This window comes from Stenella coeruleoalba, assembly GCF_951394435.1.
Source record: "Stenella coeruleoalba genome assembly, chromosome: 7".
NCBI classification, from domain to species: domain Eukaryota; kingdom Metazoa; phylum Chordata; class Mammalia; order Artiodactyla; family Delphinidae; genus Stenella; species Stenella coeruleoalba.
In genome coordinates, this window is record NC_137153.1 from 104,594,406 (window position 1) to 104,617,579 (window position 23,174).

General features: G+C 40.9%; 1 long non-coding RNA gene across 2 annotated transcripts in view; it reads right to left on the bottom strand.

Annotated features, from left to right (window-relative positions):
• LOC307189274 overlaps positions 1–23,174 on the bottom strand; it is a 205,999-nt gene that overhangs the window by 104,363 nt on the left and 78,462 nt on the right. For both annotated transcript variants that reach the window (XR_013829129.1, XR_013829130.1), the window contains exons 4-6: positions 10,746–10,806; positions 9,598–9,649; positions 5,306–5,505 (exon numbers count right to left, since the gene is read on the bottom strand). This is a non-coding gene — a long non-coding RNA (uncharacterized lncRNA). The remainder of the gene's footprint in view (positions 1–5,305; positions 5,506–9,597; positions 9,650–10,745; positions 10,807–23,174) is intronic.

Consider the following 23,174-nt stretch of genomic DNA (forward strand, 5'->3'; position numbering starts at 1 on the left):
AAAATGCTCCCTCTGAGGTAGAAATTAAATCGATTTCCTGAATCCCTGGGATCATCTCCAAACATATAGAGCAGTAGTTATCAACTAGGACTAAACTCCTTCCCATTCCCACCGCCCCCCGCTGCCAGGGGACAACTGCTAAAGTTTAGAGACATTTTAAGCTGTCACGACTGAGGGGTTGCTACTGGCATCTGGTGGGTCGAGGCAAGGGATACTGCTATATGTCCTGCGAGGGACAGAGCAGCCTCTCAAAATAAACAATTATCCAGCCCCTGATGTCAACAGTGCCAAAGCAGGGAAGCCCTGACCTAACGGGGTCTTAGACATAGTAAATAAATCCCTCTTTTGGAGGAGGAGACAAAAAAAATACTGTGGTTTTGGAGCGTTTCCATTAAGCCCTTCATATTTTCTATTAGTACCACAGCACAGGTATTACTTAAATGGTCATATATAATACCTGGTCCCCAGGTCCTAAAATACAGTTGACCCTTGAACAACATGGATGTGAACTGTGTAGGTCTACATATATAACAAAAATGTACGACAGTACTACACAATCAGCGGTTGGTTGAATCCACAGATGCAGAACTGTGGATAGGGAAGGCCAACTGTAAATTTATATGCGGATTTTCAGCTGTGCAGAGGGTTGGTGCCCCTATTCCCCGAGTTGTTCAAGCATTGACTGTAGTTGAAAGTGAAACAGCCCTTATTTGGAGATCAATGGAGCAAACAATACTGAGGAAGAAGTACATCAGATTCTTAGAGGTGCGCAGTTAATGGCTTTCCATGCTTTGGAGCTAAGGCATCCGCGATGCATAGGGAGCTCTCCCAATGTGAACACACGCTGCGGCCTATGAGTAGATGCTTCGTGACTCTACTTTGGAAATGCCTGAGTCATATCCTTGGCTTTGTTCCTGCAGTGGACATCTGTTGTTTTTGTCTCCCTTCTCCCTTCTTTTGGGAATATCACTCGATTTTCCTTTGGGAACATACTTCTCCCTATAGAGGTATTTCCTAAAATGTCTTAAAGGAACCATCAGTCAGAGGCTCATACTTTCTTGTCATGTGTTGGCAAGTGTATCAAGCTAGGCCAATCAGTCTTCATCTCCTTGGGATTTAAATCTTGAGTGAAGTAATGTGAGACTGGGAAACATTTGAAGCTGGTTTATAATGAATTGGGATGGTGTCCTAAAGAGAATGCCTACCATTCCTTCTACATAGATTCCCAACTGTTTTTTTGTTTCTTATCCAATTGTCCAACTAACCTCTCAATTTTACAAGCTGCCCCCACATACTTTTACCACCACCCCAGGACTAGCTTTAGTTTCTTAAACTTAATCATCCTCAATTTTTACAACCACAGAATGAGGTACTAGGAAGGGAGTCAATACATTTGGATTCTCAGGCTATGGCTGCTCTCCATTGACTCTTATGGTCATGGGAAGGGTACTTTTCCTCTCTGAGTCTGTCTCCTCACCCATAAAAGAGAAATAACAGACTAGGTCATTCCTAAAGGGCCTTCTAGCTCTAAGGTCGTAAATTGCTAGTAAGTATTGGACCTTCTTTGACTAAGAAAGGCAAACGAAACCTCTAACACAGCCAGGAGGTGGTGCTCCAGTACCACGATGATACAACCACTAACTGTCCGAGTAGTGCTGCCCCTGTTGGGGATAAGGGCTTCCAAGAATCCTGCAAGGTCATTTCCACACTGTCTGGTTGATTTGGGCACGTTTTCCTCCTCTATTGCTAAACACAACTCTGTGTGCGGCTAATGTGAGAAGTCTTTGCTTGATCTCTGTTGGGATGGATAAATGTTCCTCCTCAAATATTTCCCTATTGGACAGTGGAAATATTTCTCAATATTTGGTAAGTCACAATGATGTTTGGTAGAGATGGGTGGTAGAATTATGCATGTTATCAGGTACATCAGTGAGACAAGCAGCTCCGAATGCCATGGGGGATAAAACAAATATGGACCTTGCCTTCTGGTACCAGCTCTGCCATGTATTTGCTGTGTAACATTGGGAAAATGATATTGTATTTTCCTTCAGTTACCTCCTCCGTAAGCAGTGACATTGCATGAGATCTGTGGTTCCCAAATTTATATTTTGTCAGAGAAAAAGAGTGGAAAAAATCTTTCCTTAAGTAAAGTCATACATGAAATCCTCAAACATAAATACTTCTCAAACCTTTTTGCATTACAAGTGGCAGAAATGGAATTCAAACAAACTTGGAAGTAAAACAGGAGAAAAAAAAAGTAAAACATGTCAGATATGGGATCAAAAGCTGTCATCAGAGATCCATCACTCCACCTCTCATGTACCTGTAACTGCTTGGCTTCATTCTCAGCCAGACCTTCAACGTGTGGTAGCAAGATGGTCCTAGAAGAGAGAGGGAGGGAGAACAGTTCTGCCTCCCACCCCTACTCCCTATCTCTCTCATTTTGAGAGATTCCAATGAAATGGCATACCTCTGTTGTTAAAGAGACAAGGCTGCATGCTTGCCAGTTCTATTAAAATAACACAGAGCGAAAAAGGGAATATTCCACGTGGGAGACAACAAGAAGGAAGGAAGGATGGAAGGAGAGAGATTCAGTACTCAAAATGTATATAAAACTGGGATTTCTCTGACTGGGGGAGATAAAAGAACTATCTTTCCACCAGTTTATGGTGGAAGAGAAACTAAAAACCATAGGACTAGGGGTCTATAAAATTTCTTGAGACTCTGAGGGTCCAGACCTCAAAATTGAGAAAAAGGGGACACAGTTCTTTTCTCACTCTCTCTTTGTCTTGTTAAACCTGAAGTTTCCCCATTTTCTATGAGCTAGCTATTTATTTAGAAAACAAACTGATAACTTGCCATCTTTGCTTTTCTCCTTCTTCAGAATGATTTTAACCTTGTTTATAGCATGAACTTTCTTTGTACATGGGAGAAAACCCAGAGATGATTCTATTATTTAAATGATGCAATTGAGGAACATATAATTAAATAAGCCAGTTACCAAAGGATTGGTATAAAATATTACATGTGTAAGAGCCCAGTGAAATCACCTTGCCCAGCTCAATCATTTTCCATTGGAGGAGACTGAGATCCAGAAAGGAAAACCTGTCCTCCCAATGCCATGCAATAATTTAGTCCCAAAACAGGAATTAGAAGCCCAGACTGCTGTTTCCAGATCCATTATTCCCTCTAATCGGTGCTTTGGTGTGTGTTGTACATAGTGATATCTTTTTCCTAACACAGTTCTGATCATGTCACTTCTGTCCTTAATTATTTACATCATTCCCATCTTTATGGAATGGTACAAACAACACTTAGCATGACATTCAAGACCTTTTTGACGCGAGCCCTTGCTTACTTGTAGCTTTATTTCTACGACTCCTTTATGAGCTAGCACAACGGGCTTTTCCTGCCATCTCTCATACATTGTGGTATTTCTGGCTTCTGGTCTTTGCTCAGACAATCCCTCTGTCTAGAATACTATGCCTCTCATCTCGTAAACCTCTCCCCCTTCTCCTTCTCTAAGGCTCAGTTCATCTGTTACTCCCTTTGAAGCATCCTGTGACACATTCTCTTTCTGTAAACTTGTTGTGATATCGCTCTGTTTCCCTCATGGCATCTCATGATTATTTCTATAGTTGCTCTTACTAAGTTGAATAGAATTTTCAGTTTATTGAGTTAGCACTGTCCGTGTCATTTTGAATAAATGAATCATTTGATGTTAAGCTTTGTGAGAGACAAATCTGAGTACAAAAATGCTTTCCCAGGACCTCTGAAAATACACTAGAGCAGGCTAATGATTCTCTTTCTTGAAAGCCTGAGAAAAACTCCAGAATCCTCTACAATGTGATGTAGCCACTACCATTTAATCGAAGTTGGTAACCAAATGGAAACTTAACTTACCATCTCCATATTTATCTAAAATAAAAGGCTTTAAAAAGGTACATTTCTTCTAAGATATCACATTCATTTGATACTGAAGTCATTGAAGATCTGGAGGCTACATCTTGGATCAATAAAAAAGAACACTGTGATTTGATAGTAATGTCTGTCAAAGCAGCAGAAGGTATAACAGTGACATTTATTAGGTCCATTTGCTGACTCCACCTCAATTCAATTAAAAGATTCTCGGTCTTTTAATCCCTGTTCCACGTTTGAGGTTTAACTTTCACTGTTTGACACACCTTAAACACGTCATAGTGATGGCTCACTATTGACCATCCTTCCACAGGTAAAGCAAGCCGCAATTTACATGCACTCCCTACGTCTAACTATCATGGCACTCATTTCTCTCTTTCTGCAGAAAGTGAAATTAGCCCTCCTGCAACCTAAATCTTCCATTTATCTGGCTCTCTCTGCTAAGCATCATAGTGATTTGGGTTCTCTCCTACCCGAAGTGTAGATGATACTCAAGGATAAAGGAAGCAACTTTTCCATCTTTGCATCCAACTTCCTCCTCATGTAAGATAAGTTCAAACTATTTCACTTGTTCCTGTCTTTGCACCAGTACCTTACAAATATGATCTCATTTCATCTTTATTGCAATTCTATAAAGTAAGTATGACCATCCTCACTTTCAGGAAAATGATGTTGCGATCAGATCAAATAACTGATTTACTCAAAATCAAGCTGTTTATACATCCCAGAGTCGGAGTTTGAACCAAGCCATTCTAAATACAAAATGTATTTATTTTAATTCTGTTAGTATTTTCCAAATGACTAAGTGGACAAATGGATGAATGTCCAGACCTGTTTGAAATATTTTCAACCTTTGGCACAATTTATGTATTTGCCCAGAAATTTACATATTGTTCTACCTCTGTGCCCATGTCAAAGAGATGACAGATTATAATCCCACTTGAGATTTTTAAATAGGTTTAATTAGGTTTCTGTAACTAGAGACTAAAGGGGTCCTGATTAATACATGTAAAAGAAGCGAATATATGGTACAGTTAGCTAAGAGTGGAAAGTCAGGTTAATAAAGAAAAACTCCTGGGAAAGTGCCAATGCTGAATGTAAGCTAAATATCTGGCACCTCAAGTCATAAAGCACGTGTACTCTTCACAGTGACACAGATTAAATCCCAAAGAAATATTTGAAAATACTTCATCCAGCATTTCCCAAAGAATTCTATAGGACTTTGTTTCTTCTATAGGATGCTTTTAAGTGGTTCCATGGAAAAAACGAGTTTCACTGCTCAAGGATTTATCAGGGATTTTGACTGTTAATACGTATCATGAAGCATATAGTGTTATGTGTGTTATTATAGCTACCAAACTCATTTTACCACAGATTCTGTACTTACGCATCTTGAAAAGTGATGTCCTGAGGGATGTGCTCTGTGGAGTTCTGGCATAGTTTGAGTTCCTCATTTTAAAAGTGGGGGATCAGAGGCTCAGAGAATTTGAGTCACTTGCTTGCAGTATATAGGAGCAGAACTTGAGGACTGTTGCTGAGTTTCTAGTCCAAAGTTTTATGATTCTCCGTCTGGCTGAAGTGTGGTCACTGTTAAATCAAGTAAACAAGGACTTGATTACTTAGACTGAATTGGCTCTAATGCTGTGACAGTCTATGTAAGCAAAGCAAAATCTAAGCCTGTAAATGCCTTAAGTTTATGAAATAAAATGCTAAGGCCCTCAATTACAAATAGCCAACTAGATTCTAAGCTATAGTCAATCAATAATTCCTTCACTGGGCTTCCCTGGTGGCGCAGTGGTTGAGAGTCCGCTTGCCGATGCAGGGGACAAGGGTTCGTGCCCCGGTCCGGGAAGATCCCACATGCCGCGGAGCGGCTGGGCCCGTGAGCCATGGCCGCTGAGCCTGCGCGTCCGGAACCTGTGCTCCGCAACGGGAGAGGCCACAACAGTGAGAGGCCCGCGTACCGCAAAAAAAAAAAAAAAAAACGAAAAAAAAATTCCTTTACTTCACTTCTGCCTTTTCTCTATAAATGTCTCTCCCCAGCTCCTGTTGGTGGAGCGTTCCTAACTACTTCTGATTTGGACCTGCCCAATTTGACTTGCCTTTTGCTCCAATAAACTCTGAAAATTTTAATGTGCATCAGTTTATCTTTTAACAGTCCTAGTGATGGAAGAAGGAAACAAAAGAGACTCCGAAGAGGCCCCAGGAGCAACGAGCAACAAGGCGTAGGTACCTGCTGAGCTCCTTGAACTCACTGCTTCCTTGACACCTCTGGAGGTGGTGGGCAAGTTCCTCTCAGATCCTGAATCCTAGCTCCATAGCTTATCATCATGAACTTTTAGACTTTATTTGTGCTTTTATTATTTTTTTTTTCTGGACAGAGTCCAGAAACCACTGGAGTTAGACTGGGTCCAACTTAAAAACCAGACCAGGCCGGCGGTCGGAGTGGTTCCAACTTAGAAACCTGGCTGGGTCTGGGGTTAGACTGGGTCAAACTTAGAAACTGGACCGGATCTGAATTAAATTCGACTGGGTCCAGTGTGAAGGTTCAGGTGAATAAAATCTTGTTTTAAGGCTAAACTTAAATGGGTTATCCTTACCAAAGATACTCAAATTACAGTGGCCACAGAGAAGAACTTTTTTTTTTTTTTGCAGTACGCTGGCCTCTCACTGCTGTGGCCTCCCCCGTTGCAGAGCACAGGCTCCAGATGCGCAGGCTCAGTAGCCATGGCTCACGGGCCCAGCCACTCTGCGGCATGTGGGATATTCCCCAACCGGGGCACGAACCCGTGTCCCCTGCATCGGCAGGCGGACTCTCAACCACTGCACCGTCAGGGAAGCCCGAGAAGAACTTTTAATAGTCTTAGATAAGCTTACCCATTTACAAGGTGCCCTAGAGAAAAAGGTGTCTCAGCTAGGCACTCACTATAAAGGGTAGGGAAGAAGTATGTTGCTTCCTCTATAGTTTCTGGTGACCAGGATGACATCCACTGGGATACCCCACTTGCCCTGGAGCCTGCAGATGGCATCCTGGAAAACTTGGCAGAAGCTGGAAAAGAATTCTTACCAAAGCCTGGTTGAGAGAGGAGGGGAGAATTTCACATTGGCAGGGGAAAAAAAAGAAAAGAAGAAAAAGAAGAAAGAAAACAAAAAACAAACAAAACAAAACCAAAAACTACATTAGTTATATATCCTTTTATTTTCAAGGACAGCTACTGCCTTCTTGTTTGTCTCATTTTGTGTCCTGAGAGCTTGGCTTGGCAACTGTCATGGTGTTGGCCCCCAAAGTATTGCCAAACAGAAATATGGGTTGTACCTCACTTGTGGCTAAATATGGCTGGATTGTATGGTGTGGTTTGGTTATGCCTTTATGGTGTGTCTACTTAAAACTATTTTCCAAAATATTTTTGGTAACTTAAAACTCTAAAGTTATACTGAGATAAGTTAAATAATGAGTATTCACTGAATATCTAGATTACTTCCAAATAAGATAAAAAACTGAGACATTAATTAGTGAAAATAGTTTTAGCCACTTTAGGTTTCCTTTTACCTAGAAACTTAAGATATTTGGATCTATTAGTAAAAATGTTTTGTGCCACATTGAAAAATTTACTATGAGGAAGAATATACTTCTAGAAATCGTGAAATATATTCATAATTTGCCAATCCACAGAATGCTAGTGTAGCAGATAGTCCACAATTGCTTACTTCTTAGTTTTCACTAGGAATAAAGGATTCTAATGGTTAAGAATTCTAATCAATATATGTAAATGAATTAAAGTGATGTAGAAATAATAAGGGTGAAAGGAAACAACCATGTATGAAAAGTAGGTGGGGAAACTAGAATGACCAGCTGTTCCAGAATGAGAGAGAGAGAAAAAACACAGGACAAAACCTGAATGGAGAAAAAAAGCTGTAGAAGATTTGTGAAAAAGGAGGGTTTTTTTTTTTTTTTTTTGGTTTGTTTGTTTGTGGGCTCAAGCTGACTAAAATTGGAATGGATTTATTTAAGTTTTTGAAGAATGAGTTTTACTATCAAAAGTATACTGGTGCAAAAATCAGAATTTGATTTTCTCTCCGTTAAAATGACAACGTGCCTTTGGACTGTTGGTCTTCTCTTGATAAGAGATTATGAAAGGTTTTTTTGTTTGTTTTTGTTTTTGTATTTACCTTTTGGGTAATCTACCCAGAAAGCAAAGATTTTGTGTCTTATCAAAATAATATATTGTGCTTCATGTTGTCATCATCAGGTGTTTGATTACTTAAGAAAGCCCAGTCTTCTCAATATTAGAAGAGGTAAGTTTTATTCACAGCTGTGTAACCTTCTGTTATTTGTCTTTAACATCTTCTGTTGTCATAGTTAAATATCATTTCATAATTATCTGAGATGTTACTTAGTCAATTGTTCAAACCTTTTGACATTTGACAACTTTCCCAAATCAAATTCTAAACAGAGATTTTTTTTTTTTTAACCTCAAAAGAACTTTTGAGATTTCCCAGAGAGCTCCTGGAAAACCTCAACGGTTTTGTCTCTCCCCTTATAAAAGAGAGATGTTAAAATAATTAGGTTTATTTGGAACATTAAATTACATGGGAAGCACTGTTAAATAAGAAGTGATGATTAACTTTCTTGGGTTATATGTGCATAAATGTATGTTACTAATATAGGTATTCCAGAAATTGTTTCAAGTTTCTAGAAATCTGTCAATACTCTCATTGTCCTATTATTATTTTAAATTATCATATGTCATGAAAATAAGTACATTTTCTTATCAAAAGAACTCTCATCAGATCTTTAACCACGACCATTTTTAAAAGTCTTTTATTTAATTAACTAATTAATTAATTTATTTATTTATTGCCACAGCCTGCAGCATGTGGGATCTTAGTTCCCCAACCAGGGATTGAAACTGTGCCCCCTGCATTGGAAGCCCAGATTCTTAACCACTGGACTGCCAGGGAAGTCCCTGAAAGTTTTTTTTGTCATTTATAAACAGTTATCGTTTTACTCTGATACTTTTGCAAAGGTGCTTCATCTTCAGAGAGATTCATGGAAAGGACTCTGACAGGTACTCTAGAATATAGGTTGCTGACAATTTTAAGATCATAAAAACTGAACTAAAAAAAAAACAAACACTGAACTGCCTAGTAATTTCTAGAAATAATGAAAAAACTGGATTCAAGCAGAATAAGAATTAAAAATATGGGATTGAATACATTTATGAGAATGATTATCATTTTTTGCACAACCTTTTCTTGAAACATTGCTGGTTCCTTAATGTTTTATTTTTCCAGATTTAAGGAAAGCTTTTTCTCTTAAGCTATCTATGACTTACAATAATTTTGTAAAGTATATCTCTATAAATAGAATTGAAACATTTACTTTTTCTCCCTAACTGATCCTTCTAGAATTCAGAAACTTGTTGAGTAGTCTTATTTTCATGGCAATATAGTTATTCACATAAGTTCAATAAGAATCTGTTCTCCTTATAACAGGACACAATTGGAAACATGGTTATATTAACAAGGCTTTGACTGGAATGTCACATTCGAGAATATGCATACAATCATATGTGACCAGACAGTCTTAAGGAGCTAAGACTGACTTTATAAAGCCAATAGAAGCGCCTTGCAAAGACTGGCCTGGTGTCTTGCTTACATGGTTCTCAGTAGCCTTACCAGGTGAATAAGGAAGGTCACTTCCTGGCATGCCTGGGAACTTCAGGATATCCTGGGAAACACAAGAAGAGAGAAATTTACCCAAATATATAGGTATTCCAGGCAAATTCTGATGGTGGCTCTTGTCGTGGCTTCTTAGCCTGCAGTGACTTTTAAAATCTATTAATTTAAAATTCCTTATGAAAAATTCCAGCAAAGCAGATTTTAAAAGGACCTGTATGAATAATCACTATTCTTGCTTCACTTATGTAAAAAATCAGGCCAAGTTTAATGGCACTAGACTTATTTTGCAAACAAATTAGTCTTACTGTGATTTATTATTATTTTATTTATTTATTATTTTTTTTGCGGTACGCGGGCCTCTCACTGTTGTGGCCCTCTCCCGTTGCGGAGCACAGGCTCTGGACGCGCAGGCTCCGCGGCCTGTGGGATCTTCCCGGACCAGGGCACGAACCTGTGTCCCCTGCATCGGCAGGCAGACTCTCAACCGCTGCGCCACCAGGGAAGCCCCGTGATTATTTTTGATAGAAATGAGAGTGACTGTTTTAACAGAAAGTTATAACACAACCTTATGGATATTAGATTATAGTCGTGTTCATTGCCTTTGAGGCTTTGTTACAGATCTGCAAACCAAACTGAATCCTGAAATCTTCTAGTTTCCTCAAACATCTAGCTACAACTCTCCAAACTAATGTTTCCAATCTCCCCCAAATTCTCTGATATGGAATCACTAAAAGGGACGGCTGCCTTTGAATCTCCTTGGAAGGGATTGTACCAAGTCCTTCTCACTACCCAGATAGAAGCCAAACTTCAGAGATTTTAAACTTGGGTACACATCCCCCAATTCACAAGGGCTCCTCTAGACTCTTAGAACAGCCACTGGAGATCTAAAATTTAGATTGACTAAGGAGGTTCTTTCCCCAAAGACAGCATCTTGTGGTGGACAGCTCTCCTAGGATCATGGGTCAAGATCTTCATCTCCAGTATGAAAGCTTTATTCCCTTTGCCTCTTTGCTACTTGCTTTTTCTCTCTGTTAATGCAACAACTATTGTTGAATCTACTGCTGAGGCCATTGCTGTACAACAAAAGTCCCTAACTTTTCTGGCTGAGGTGGTTTTAGATAACAGAATTGCTTTAGTTTACTTACTGGCTGAACAAGGAAGCGTATGAGGCGTAGCAAATACTTTCTGCTGTAACTGGATCAGCACCTGTGGTATTGTAGCAAATACAAGAAATTAACAACTTACTCAGGTAAAACAGGTTGATGTGACTTCAGGTACATTCTTTATTTATTTGGTACCAACCGATTTGGTTATTGGGGGCCCTGCCTAAAGAATATACTTCAGTCTTGAGGTATTACCCTGCTAAGAGTTACCACTGTAGTCTCCCTGGTGTGCTATGTTCTCTCAAGGGTATTAAATTCATGATCACAGCCACACCAGTATATCAGATGGTCTCACTGTGCTTGGAGAAACAGAAACAAGATGAACAATGAGAATAACAGCAAAAATTCTTCCAGAGATCTGACATCATAACCTATGAAGTTCACCATGAGATGCCAGCAACTCAACTCTGATGGTGACTGAGAGTGGCACTAATACCAAATTGTTGGTCAATCTCTCTTGTATAAGAGGATGACCAAAAGGACAGGATGGTTAAATTAATTAAACAAGGAGGCTGGGGGCTTCCATGGTGGCGCAGTGGTTGAGAGTCTGCCTGCTAATGCAGGGGACACGGGTTCGATCCCTGGTCTGGGAGGATCCCACATGCCGTGGAGCAGCTGGGCCCGTGAGCCATAATTGCTGAGCCCGCGCGTCTGCTGCCTGTGCTCCGCAACAGGAGAGGCCGCGATAGTGAGAGGCCCGCGCACCGCGATGAAGAGTGGCCCCCGCTTGCCACAACTGGAGAAAGCTCTTGCACAGAAATGAGGACCCAACAGAGGCAAAAATTAATTAATTAATTAATTAAAAGAAAAAGAAGTAACTGTTTAAAACAAAAAACAAAAAAACAAGGAGGCCATTAGATTGATGTGGCTTAACGCCTAGGTGACATACGTAAGCAAACCAAAATCTAAACATGTAAATGCCTCAAGGTTAAGAAATCAAAACACTAAGGACAACCAATCACAAACAGCCAACTAGGTTCTAGCTAGAGTCAACTGATAATTGCCTTACTTTGCTTCTGCCTTTTCTCTATAAAATTGTTCCAACCATTTCTGGTTTGATTCGAATTGATTTTTGCTCAAATATACTCTTAAAAATTGTGATGTAACTCAGTTTATCTTTTAACAACACATACCACAGGAGTATGATTTTTCCTGCTACTTTAAGTTCCTTGAATCCTCTCTTTATTCATTCTTTTTACACCCAATCCATTCTGTAAGACTCCACAACTGTGGAACAACAGAAAGATAGCCTCATGTCAAGTTGACTTATATCAGGCATTGGCAAGCATCCTGTCAGAACCTCAGTAACAGGTTTCCCCATGGTTGGAAATGTCATCGTGCTATTATTAAGAAATACCTGAAATTAGTGCTCTTTTATTACCAAAGGTCTTGTAAGAAAGATTTCTCTCTGGAGCTCATTCCGATACTTCATAGATTATCATCTTCCACATATTTTTTGCAAAAACTTCCATTGTACTAAACCAACTTCCAAAACCTCCATCCTTTTCCTTGAAAACACACACTTTTGAGCACCTATGTGTGTTTTCCAGAAAACCTAAGTGCTCTGGACACATTCTCCTTGACAAACTTGGAGTTCTGGGCTTGTGCGAAAACATTCCACCCCTTCATGTTTTCCAGACAGTGTCTAATTGGAATGGAAACTGGCACAGAATTGGGGGCTTGGTGAAGGAGATGACATGTGGCCCTCTTAGAACTAAGGCGTGATGTCACTCACTAAGGTGAAGACTCTGTTGACTGATGCCTTTTTGACCAGGGATTAGTGAGGTGTGGTGGGCAGAGCACTGGACTGGGAGTCAGGAGGCTCAGATTCCAGTCCTAGTACAGCTGCTACCTTTCTGTTTGACCCTGTGCATTTCATTTTACACCAATTTGGTTGGATTCCTTATCCATACTATAAACCCTCCCCACCTGAGTCTTGTTTTCACTAAGCTAGATCTATCAACTTAGAAAGTCTTAGTATAGGGGCTAAGGGATATACAATTGGAAAGGAAATTGCAAGGGGATTGCAAAGTGTCAGCTTTCTACACAAACGCTAGATGAACAACAAACAGAAAGTTCTGTAGAAGAAACAGAGGAGGAATCACTTAATTTTGCTTGGTTAGTTCATTCATTCAAGGGAAGATTTTATGCAGAAGAGTGAAATAACCTGATTAATATTTTATGAGATCTCTCTGGCTTCTGTGTAGACAATGGATCATAGAGGACATTAGAGGAAGCAGAAGAGGTAGGTAGGAGACTAATCAGATACAGCAGGGCTCCCCAACCCCCATGCCTCAGACCGGTGCCTGCTAGGAACCGGGCTGCACAGCGGGAGCTGAGTGGCAGGCGAGCGAGCAAAGCTTCATCTGCCGCTCCCCATCGCTCCCCATCGCTTGCATTGCCGCCTGAACCATCCCCCTCCTGACCCCATCCGTGGAAAAACTGTCTTCCACAAAACCGGTCCCTGGTGCCAAAAATATTGGGGACCGCCGAAATACAGGCATACCTCATTTTATTGTGCTTCACTTTACTGAGCTTTGCAGTAATAAATTAAGATACTGTGCTTTTTACAAACTGAAAATCTGTGGCATCCCTACATCAAACAATTCTACGAGTGCCATTTTTCCGACAGCATTTGCTCGCTTTATGTCTCTGTGTCACATTTTTGGTAATTCTTGCAATATTTCAAACTTTTTCATTATTATTATATTTGTTACAGTTATCTGTGATCAGTGATCTTTGATGTTACTGCAAAGTAACATAATCTTTTATTATTGCAAAAATATTACGACTCCCTGAAGGCTTAGATGATGGTTCGCATTTTTTAGCAATAAGATATTTTTTAATCAAGGCATGTACATTAATTTTTAGACATAATGCTATTGCACACTTAATAGACTATAGTACAATGTAAAGATAACTTTTAAATGCACTGGGAAACCCAAAAATTCATACGGCTCACTTATTACCCTGGTCTCAAACTGAACCCACAATATCTCCAAGGTATGCCTATAGTTCAGATAAGAAATGTTATTGGATTGGGCTATGGTGATGGCATTAGAAATGCAGGCAATTTGGAGTAAATAATGAATGGGGAATTATTAAAACTTACCAATAGATTGATTGTGGCTAGTGAAGAAAAAGATGGAATGAAGAATGATTCAAGGATTTTGGCTTTAACAATTGAGTTGGTTTTGTTCCCATTTACTAAAATGGCAGAGATTGGGAGTAGAATATGTTGGAAGTGAAATGAGAGTCAGTATTTTAGACATGGTCATTTTGCAACTTCCAAGTACAGATATCAAAAAGAATATTGAGAATATGGATTTGACTCCCAAAGCGGTCTGGGCTAGAGATAAAATTCAGGAGTGATAAGCATTTAGATGATACTTGATAAACCTCAGAGACAGGTACCATTTGAACTGATTCTTGAAGGATGAGTAGGACTTTGCCAATGATTGAGAATATGGACAAGGGGTGTAAATGCAAAGGGGACTGAGTGAGAAAAGGCAGGGAGGTGAAGAGGCCAGGCCAAGGTCTACTAGGTTCTCTGGGCATGAGCTTAGACCACTGCAAAACACTCTTTGTTACAGCAACAGTACCTTCTCTCTAGAAACATCCACTAGCCATCCTAGGTCCCTGGACAGTTGGGTTGAAAGCCAATAAAGCATTACAGCTAAGTGGTGGGAATGTAAAATGGTGCAGCCACTACGGAAAACAGTATGGATGTTCCTCAAAAAACTAAAAACAGAGTTGCCATATGATCCAGCAATCTCACTACTGGGAATATCTCCAGACAAAACTGTAATTCGAAAAGATACCTGCACCCCTATGTTCATAGCAGCACTATTTACAATAGCCAAGACATGGAGGCAACCTAAATGTCCATCAAAAGATGAATGGAGGGCTTCCCTGGTGGCGCAGCGGTTGAGAGTCCGCCTGCCGATGCAGGGGACACGGGTTCGTGCCCCAGTCCGGGAAGATCCCACATGCTGCGGAGCGGCTGGGCCCGTGAGCCATGGCCGCTGAGCCTGCGCGTCCGGAGCCTGTGCTCCGCAACGGAAGAGGCCACAACAGTGAGAGGCCCGCGTACCGCAAAAAAAAAGAATGGATAAAGAAGATGTGGTATATGTATACAATGGAATACTACTCAGCCTTAAAAATGAGTGAAATAATGCCATTTGCAGTAACACGGATGCAACTAGAGATTATCATACTAAGTGACGTAAGTCAGAAAGAAAAAGAAAAATACAATATGATATCACTTGCATGTGGAATCTAAAATATGACACAAATGAACTTATCTATGAAACAGAAACAGACACAAACATAGAGAACAGACTTGTGGTTGCCAAGGGGGAGGGGGTTAGAGGAGGGCTGGAATGGGAGTTTGGGATTATCAGATGCAACCTATTATATGTAGAATGGATAAACAACAAGGTCCTACATTACAGCACAGGGAACTATATTCAATATCCTGTGATAAACCATAATGGAAGAGAATATGAAAAAGAATATACGTATGTATAACTGAATCACTTTGCTGTACACCAGAAACTAGCACAACATTGTAAATTAACTAATTTCAATTAAAAAAATAACTAAAGGATTATAGCTAAGGATAACGATAGAGCTTACAGTTTATTTCACTTTTCCTCAAACCAGAGAAAATTTCCCTAATTTTTTAAAATAACATTAAATTCATTAGTGTTTGTCTTTTCCCACGTCTGGCAACTTCATCCAGCGTAATTCAGTTCAGACTTCAGTGTCACTACCTGGGAGAGTAGGATAGATTAAAAGCAATTTAGAGCTTACTTGTCACATTTAATTTGTCTTTGGGAAGGGATTTTGAGTTTATTTCTGAACTTTTTTGTTTCAATTCAGTTCCAAAAATAAGCCATGATGTCCTTCTTTTAGACTCTGCCCAGCTGAAAGTGTTCCTACAACACAAGCATTCAGGAACCCTCTGGCCCCATGTTCCCTTAGGTTTTATTATCTCAGGATGTTCCCACAAGTCTCCTCCTCCATAAGCAGAGTTCTTGCTCTCTCTGCCCTCTCTGTCTCTGTCTCTCACTCCTGAGTTCATCGGCTCTCATTCTCACTCCTGCTCTCATGCTTGCCCTAGTAAACTAGAAGACTCTGATATGGTCTCACTTGATATTTTCACTTTAGAGGTGATGCATCACTTTTCCATTGCTGCTGTAACAAGTTACTATAACCTGAGTGGCTTAAAACAACTCAAATCTATTACCTTACAGTCTACACGTTGGAAGTCTGGTATGAGTCTCACAGGACTAAAATCAAGGTGTTGAAAGCCTGTGTCCCTTTTTGGACAGTCTAGGGGGAAATCGATTCAGTCTCATGTGGTTATGGCACTCAGATCTCTGTCTCCTTGCTGGGGACTCTCTTAGACTCCACATCTCAGAAACCACTACAGCGTGTCAAAGCTCGCTCACACTGTATCTCTCTTGCTTACTCTTCTGTTTTTCTCCTTTATTCCTAAGGACTCATCTAGAATAACCTCCCCATCTCAAGATCTTTAACCTTAATCCCATAAAGTCTCTTTTGCCGTGTTACCTTGGAATGTATTCATGGGCTCTGGGAATTAGGGGCCAGACATCTTTGGGGGACATTATTCTGCCTATCACAGCTGAGAAAACCGAGGCTCAGAAGATCAGCATGCCTTGTCCATGATCAATAAATAAAGTGTAAATCTGAACCCAGGAGTGAGATTCGTAACTTCAAGTTCCTTCCACTGTGAAAAAAAAATGCAGCTCAAGTCTGAGTTTTGGTCAATCCTAAGGGTAGAATGATGTTTTGGGATGAATACAGTCTGTAAGATAAGGCACACATGGATTTAGAAGCTTATTCCTCCACGCACTAGCCACTTGACATTGAACAAATCAGTTTACACCTCTGAGCCACAATTTTCTCACCTATAAAATGAAAAGGATAGGACCCATGTAGCAGGGATTTGGGGAGCATTTAATAAGCTGTTTCTTGAGCACTTAGCACAGGGTTTACATAAAAAAAAATTCACTGAAAGGGCCAATTTGAGTTCCTATATTGCACAGATGAGAAAACATGCCCAGAGAGCAGGAGCAATTGGACAAGGTCATACAGTGGGTTAGTGGCAAACCCCAAGCCAGATTACACAATGGCATGAGAATTTGGAGGGAGGGTAATTACAAGAATGAAATTCCACACCTGCTTTCTACAACATTCCACAACCAGCCTGGAGGCTGAGCCTCTTCATTCCCTTCTACCGGGGCATCCCACAGGAATTAGAGGCTGAAAGGCAGGCATGCTGGATTCATCTGATGTGACAACTTTGGTCTTCCTTGTCATTTTCAGTTTCCACATTCTTCTATGAACCTCTGCCCTACAGCCCAATCGATGTCAGCTCACTTAGCGTTAAATGCTTCCTGCACACCGAGCCATTTTGCATGCGCTTAGTAAAAATGGAGCCATCCAGCATCAATTCACATGAAATAATTTTCCACTTCATGTCAACCGAAAATCACCAATTTCCTGCTACAAGTGACACTTAGTACTGGGAGGCACTTGGAGTCGTTATGCGTTATCGTCGCCTAGGCTGCTTGCCTTTGTGTGACCAAATCCAATATCTAGAGAGAATATGGATCAAAACTCTATTTTCATGTAATTAAATATAAGGATTAAAATCTAGCCCATCTTCTTACCAAGCTGAAATTTTTTCACCACCTAAAGACAAAAAATAAATTGTCATTGTGTTTGTAACTCCAATGGGGCAGGTCAGAGCAGAACTGTTCAATCATTCGATGAGCGTATAGAGATCTCCTATGTTCTAGTCACTTGCAAACACAAAGATAAATAAAATAAAATCTCTACTCTTAAAAGGATCTTACAGTCCAGCAGGGATTGTTAAATATGTATATAGTCAACTACAATAAAAGGCATATTTAATCATATGCAGCTGTTAAAATATTATGTCTTACATTGGGGGTCCCCTACCCCCAGGCCGCGGACCGGTACCGGTCCTGTTAGGAACCGGGCCGCACAGCAGGAGGTGAGTGGCGGGTAATTGAGCGAAGCTTCATCGGCTCCCCATTGCTACCCATCCCTCGCATTACCTCCTGAACCATACCCCGCCCCCAGGCTCCCGTTGTCTGTGGAAAAACTGTCTCCCACAAAACCGGTCCCTGGTGCCAAAAAGGTTGGGGACCTCTGTCTTAAGCTAATGATGTTCAAATACTTTCAACTGTGAAAATCTTCACTGAAGTGCAATGCAGTAAATAAAACTGATAATAGGGGACCTGCAGTGGCTGAAGTGGGAACAAGAGACCTGGAGACCTAGCCATTAACACATTATAGTTTCTGATAGCTCTTCATAATATATTTAAAAGGATCTGTTTTTACAATATTTGTAACTGCTTTATTGAATGTACTGATCTGTAGATACAAGTAGAAAGTAATTCTTCTTATCATTATCTCTTTAACTTACACTATAGACTGATTTTTCTCATACTCTTGGTTTGTATCTAGGGGGATTCTATAGTTTCTCTGGTCCTTCTCAGGTATTAATAAATAATCTTGTTTCCCAGCTCATTGTGGAACTAAAGCCAATCTCAGCCAATTAAAAATTTGTTCCCTTTCCCAAGCTTTGGTCCACAAAATTGGAAAATGCAGGGAAAAGTAAAGAGACTTGTCATCTTCCTCTTCCCCATTTCCCCATCACGTTCTTCTATTCCACTTCCCCCACTTATTATGACTCCTATGACTTCTCCTGGAATGGAGAGCGCTAGGGTGATGTGACAGAACAAAGAGGCAAAGAATGTCTTACTTGGCCACCAGGGCTGCCATATACAGTTGTGTAGGTTGCATACTGCACAAGGGTCCCCAGCCAATGGAACATGGAATGTAGCTCACTCTGCTTGGGAAGCTACGCTTACCAAGTACTCTGGTGTGGAGCTGCATCCATCTAAGGGAAGGAAACATTTTTATAAATTATCATCTTGTTTTATCACCTGGTTCTGTGCTGCCTCCAAAAGGAGGGTATGTCTTTTATAAAATTTTCACACGGTATATAGGGATAGAGGCAACCTTGTTGACCAGTACAATTTAAAGCTGACATTGGACTAAAGGTGGCAGGTGTTCAAAGACTGGTTCTTTCCTTTGTGAGGTGCTTTGCGAGTTATTAGGCATTCTCCCACTCTAGGACCCTCCCGTTTGTTGATCTCTGATTCCAACGGCTGAATATTTCCGATCACACTTCAGTCCTGCAACCCAAACCTTCACCCCACACAGACCACCTCTGTTGGGTCTCCTCACGCTGCAGGAGGTCTTTGAATAAAGTCCCTTTCAGGACATCTGGAGGCTTATTCCCTTGTCTGCCCCAGGGACAGACAGCCCTTCCTCCATCTAGGAAGTGGGACTCCATAGACACCCCAGCCCCTGACCCAGTTGCCAAAGACTCCTCAGCAAGTCTCTCCCTGTTAGGCCCTTTCAGGAATTAATCAAATTCCTGTCTCCATATTCACCAAAGTCCAGGACATTCAAATGATTTTCTGAAGCCTCCTCCATCTCAATCAATCCTCTAGCATCTCTTCTGTACCCACACCTGGAGGATAAACCAAGTGGCAAAGCCAGTTCCACAGCTCTTACCCTATCTGACATCAATAACTGATAATCTGGGCCTTTGGAGCACCTGCTGAGACTTAAAGACATAAGGAAACGTCTTGGTACATAATGTTTAATGAGATGAGTAAATTCTCAAGTAATAATAAATGGAAAGACAGATAAACATATAAACTTGAATGTATGTATATATGTGCATATGGTGTGTATATGTGTGTATCTATATACTTTATCTATTGATCCATCTATCGTCTATATCTGTCCTTATAGAACCAGATGAGGTGGAGGAGTGGTGGATATTGTTGAGATCTCATTTAAAATATGACTTATGGGGAATTCCCTGGTGGTCCAGTGGTTAGGACTCTGCGCTTTCACTGCTGAGGTCCCGGGTTCAATCCCTGGTCAGGGAACGAAGATCCCACAAGCCATGTGGTGCGGCCAAAAAAATGTAAAATAAAATATCAATAAAATAAAATAATAAGTGGCTTCATAGAGCTGTCAGTGGTAATTTAAAAAAATAAAATAAAATAAAATAAAATATGATTTATGTAGCACCTGTGAATGTCACTTAGGGGCCCTGCTTACAACTCAAAGACATAGGGTATAAATTCTAGGCGCCGCCTCTGTTAGTTTCCTTTTGCTGCTTTAACGAATTACCACCAACATAGTGACTTAAAACAGCACGGATTTATTATCTTATTGTTCTGGAGGTCAGAAATCTGAAAAAAGGGTCTTACAAGGCTAAAATCAAGGTGTCACCAGAGCTGATTCCTTCTGGAGGCTGTAGGAGGGAATCTGTCTTCTTGCCTACAATAGTTTCTAGAGTCTGTCTACATTCCTGGGCTCACGGTCCCATATCATCCAACATCTGCTTCTGGCATCACGTGTTTTCTCTAACTTTGACACTCTTGCCTCCTTCTTATAAAGACTCATGATTTCATGGGACTCACCCAGGTAATCCAGGGTGGACTTCCCATCTCAGGATCCTTTTATTACTTCTGGTCCATTTTGCCATGTAAGGTAATGTGTTCATAGGTATTGGGGATTAAGACGTGGACATCTTCGATGGGTTTCTAGTTTTCTGCCTACCACACTAGCCTTAACAGGATGCCATAGATAGAGAAAATGGAAAATGGTAACAAATATGAGAGCTTTAAAGTATGAACTTGGGTGAGTTACTTAAGCCCAGTCAGCCCTCAGTTTCTTCATCTATAAAGTAATAGTACCTGCCTCATGCAATTGTTACTAGTGTTAAATGAGCTACTATTTTCAAAATACTGAGGGCAGGGCTGGCTCATGGAGAGTGCTACATAAGTGATTTTTAAAAGTCACAATGGAGGGAATTCCCTGGTGGTCCAGTGGTTAGGACTTGGCGCTTTCACTGCCAAGGGCTCGGGCTCAATCCCTGGTCGGGGAAATAAGACCGCCAAAAGAAAAAAAAAACCAGAGCTCAAAAAAAAAAAGTCACAAGGGAGGACACTCTACATTACAAAGTAGACTTGGGATCCAGCTGCTTCTTATTTGGCCGACACTGTGTTACATAGTCCAGGATTAATAGCAGCAGGGGCTTATTAACTTAATGGACGTTAATAAATCTCGGGAGTGAGTCTGATACAATAGTGTATCTACTATTTTTTTAAGAAAGTAATCTAAAACATTAACAGTTCTCATGTGAGATTATGGGTGATTTTTATACTCTTCTTTATAGTTGATCTATGTTCTATATTTTGTTCAATTAACTATATATCAGTTATATCAGAGGAAAAAAAATAATGCACGCAATTTAAACGTTTATATATATAAAGAGATCAGAGGTTTTTTCCTGGGTTCCTGGACTTGATTTCTGATGTGTGGAGGACAGGGTTCCCTACACATTCAAGCAATGCTCCAGCACCAGCTGGGTGTCCTATAATTCAATTAGATTCTGACACTGTCTACCTGGAGATGGCATCAGAGTCACAGGTTGATGGCTCAGTCCCACAAGACTGCCCCGCACTCCCTTCAGACGTCTGTTGCAAGCCCAGGTTATTCCTCACATTTCTGAGCAACTGGCTACAGGTTGTACATTCCCATGATGTTCTCCTTGGACGTCAAAGTCAGTTGCAAGTCCAGGCTGTTACTTGCACTTCTGACTGACTGGCTCCCAAGACCCCTCCTGGGGTTCTATTAATTTGCTAGTGTGGCTCACAGAATTCAGAGAAACTCTTCACTTACTGGATTACCAGTTTATTATAAAAGAATATAACTCAAGAATAGCCAGACGGAAGTGACGCATAGGGCAAGGACACAAGCTTCCCTGCGCTCTCAGAGTACGCCTCCGTCCCCAAATCTCCACTTGTTCACCAACCTCGGAACCCAGTCTACTGGAAGCCCTTGGTACCCAGTCCACTGGATTTTTATGGAGGCTTCAATACAGAGGCATGATTGATTAAATCATTTGCCCCTGGCAATTGAGCACAATCTCTAACCCCTCTCCCTTCCCAGGAGGTCAGGGAATGGGATAGAAAGTTCCAACCCTCTTATCTCCTGGCCAGTTCTCAGGACAGTCAGCCCCACCCTTAGGTGTGGTCAGAAGTCACCTTATTAACATAACAAAATATACCTTGATCACTCCGATCTATTAGGAAATTCCAAGGGTTCTAGGAACTCTGTGCCAGAAAGTAGGGGGCGGGGATGAAGACCAAATATATATTTCTTATTATAAATCACAATATCATTAGTCATTGGAGAAAAACAGAAAAATAAAAGTGTCTACACGCTATTCAAGCCATGTAAACAAAACCAAGACAATAATCCTTAACGGACCTCTATCGACCATTGGATACAATCTAGACACACAGACCTAGCATTTAAGACTTTTTAGAAACCAGCTCAAATCGCCCTGCACACTGCCATTCTTCCCATCCCCTTGTTGCTGTGACTCAAGCTAGCAAAGCCCTATTTAGAAGCTGTGATGTGAAGCTCTACATTGTGTTCTGGGTCTGCAACTACTACAGCAAACCCTCTCTATTCTCAAGTAATTAATAATCTAAAAGAAGGGGTAGAGTTCTATACAACAAAAGACAAAAAAAATGGTCTCAATGGCATCTTTGTTACTGTTATCATCAAATGCTATGAGACATGATTGATCCTAATAGGGCTAGGGCTGGCTTCTGGGATATGCAACCTGGGCAGTGAGCGCCCTGGCTTAGGAGGGCCCATGCTTAGTGCAGAGCTAAGTGCAGAGCTAAGAATTTCAAGCTACAGTCGGCTTGAAATTCTTTTTTTGTTTGTTTTGTTTTTTTTTGCAGTACGCGGGCCTCTCACTGTTGTGGCCTCTCCCGTTGCGGAGCACAGGCTCCGGACGCGCAGGCTCAGCGGCCATGGCTCACGGGCCCAGCCGCTCCGCGGCATGTGGGATCCTCCCGGACCGGGGCACAAACCCGTGGCCCCTGCATCGTCAGGTGGACTCTCAACCACTGCGCCACCAGGGAAGCCCGAAATTCTTAACCATTTCTGAACAAGGAGCCATGCATTTTCATTTTGCACTGGGTGGGCCCCACAAATTATGTAAACAGTCCTGAAAACGGGTGTGAGGGTGGAGGGCAATTGGATGTGGAGGCTCCAAGTACATCGTCATTGAGAAACACCGATCAAGTGGCCAAATCCACAGGGTTTACTTTGCCTCTCCTACGCTTTGGACACCACGCTAAGAACTACATGTACGTGTATGTATGTACACACATCCACTTTCTCTATCAGTATATATGCACACACACTTAAAATTCCACCAGTTCATAGCTATCTACTTGCTTC